Genomic DNA, 2,273 nt, shown 5'->3' with positions numbered 1-2,273 from the left:
TCTATTGAACGTATTTTAAAAATAGCAAGCAGAATTCTTGCTTCAATAACCGACTCTCAGTTTTTCTAGTTAAAACTAGAAATAATTTGGCCACTAACCGAGAGGGCTTCTTAATCACGGCCAATCTCTCTGGCTATACCTTCGTCCAAAACCTTTCAGATTTCAAAATAAAATGCTTTGCATTACAAGCATCATTCCTTATTCCCTCTTTATTATTCAACGCATATGGACTTCATCTAAATTGTTTAATCTGTCAAAGGATTCATGTCGTAATACATAAAACTCACCGTAGTTTCCGGAGACAGTTAAATAATCCGAGATGTGCGGTGGAGTTGAGGGGAGCAGGCGGTGTTGTGTGTGAAATGTGGTTTCTCCTTCGGAAGTGAAACACTGACAGTGTGTATTTTCTGCAGCTTAGCTGCACAGCCACGAAAGTCTTTCCCCACTCCACCGTTAACACCACTCCTCCTCACCAAACAAGGCACCGTCTTACTGAAGAAATTGTCAGGTTTAATCTAAATGGTCTTGGTCCAGTACCTCGCCAGATGGTGCATTGTGAAAAAAACCTAATTTTGCTGCAAGGTCGACAGAGGAATGGATTAACCTGTAGAGTGAGATGGGCTTATGGCTATGTTTAGTAGTCCAGCATAGTTACTGGTCCAATTTAGCATTCACAGTGTCAGCTGAATAAAGATTAATAAATAGCTTGAGGAACAGGACAGAGTTAGGCCTTGATTTTTTTTAGAGTTGTTGCATTAGATAAAATCGCAAATAGAACTGTTTTATATCGTGTTTTGCCATCAAATTCAACATTGGATTTAGGGGGACGGTTTTAATTAGTGTTATGGCTGGCTTTAGGTTCAACTTCGATTTTCAGTTACAATGAGAACCTTGTTTTAATTTACTGGTGGGTTTCTGTTCAGAATGGATTTACATTTTATCTAGAGCATGCAGCTATTCTTAAGGTGAGGTTTAGTGCTGAGAATGTAACTGGAATTATTCTTTTTGTAACTTAGTCTTTGTCTCATGTGAGATATAACATTTGATTCTGAGGAAGGTCATCGATATTTGTCGTGTTGCATGAATTGTAAGACGACAATTTATGAAAGAGCGAGATGCTACTGTGGCCATGGTGACGTAAGGAAAATTATGTATCATGAATGTTGGTACTTTAATGAGAAGGCATATTGAGTAGAATGGTGCGTGAAATATTGACAAGAAACCTATTTAAAATGAGACTCATGGAAGAACTTTGAAAAAAGAAGATGAGTGTAAAGTGTCCTGGGCACAAACTCGTTCTATCCAGACGCTGAGTTTTTGCCAGAAGATTTTGAACATTGGATTTCCCAGAAAAGAAAGGTTATAACTTTTTAGATCGGAAATTACAAGCCAGATAGTTTAACAAACTCTAAAAACAAGACTTATTAGAACTGATACCTGTCACATGTAGATTTAACCAAGGATCGGTGCTGGGTCCACTACATTTCGTCATTTATATAAACATTTGGATGTGAGTGTAAGAGTTAGTACGCTTGCAGAAGACACGAAAATTGGAGTTACAGTGGACAGCGATGAAGGTTATCTCAGATTTCAACGGGACCTTGCTCAGCTGGGCCAGTGGTCTGAGAAGTGGCAGATGGAATTTACTTCAGATAAATGCGAAGTTCTGCATTTGTTTGAGATTCGAGTGTGGAAACAGGTCCTTCAACCCAAGCAGCCCACACTGACCCTCCGAAGAGGGACCCACTCAGACCAATTTCCCTTTGACTAATGCCACGAAAACTATGGGCAATTTAGCATGGCCAATTCACCTGACCTGCACTGTGGGAAGAATCTGGAGTACCCGGAGGAAACCCACGCAGGCACAGGGAGAATGTGCAAACTCCACACAGTCACCCGAGAGACCGTGGTGTGTGAGGTAGCAGTGTTATCCACTGAGCCTCCGTGCCACCCATTTTGGGAAAGCAAATCTTAGTAGGACCAACACACTTAATGGTAAGGTAGTAGGGAGTGTTACTGAACAAAGAGACCTTGGAGTGTAGGTTTATAGCTCATTGAAAGTGGATTCGCAGTTAGACAGGACAGTGATGAATGTATTTGGTACGCTTTCCTGAATTGATCAGAGTATTGACTACAGGGGTTTGGAGGTCATGTTGCAGCTGCACAAGACATTGGTTCGGCCACTGTTGGAATAGTGCGTGCAATTCTTGTCTCCTTCCTATCGGAAGGATGTTAAAAAACCTCAAAGGGTTCAGAAAATATTTAAAAGGATG

The sequence above is a fragment of the Chiloscyllium plagiosum genome, chromosome 8, assembly GCF_004010195.1.
Source record: "Chiloscyllium plagiosum isolate BGI_BamShark_2017 chromosome 8, ASM401019v2, whole genome shotgun sequence".
NCBI lineage: Eukaryota > Metazoa > Chordata > Chondrichthyes > Orectolobiformes > Hemiscylliidae > Chiloscyllium > Chiloscyllium plagiosum.
Note: the sequence above shows the minus strand (reverse complement) of the source record.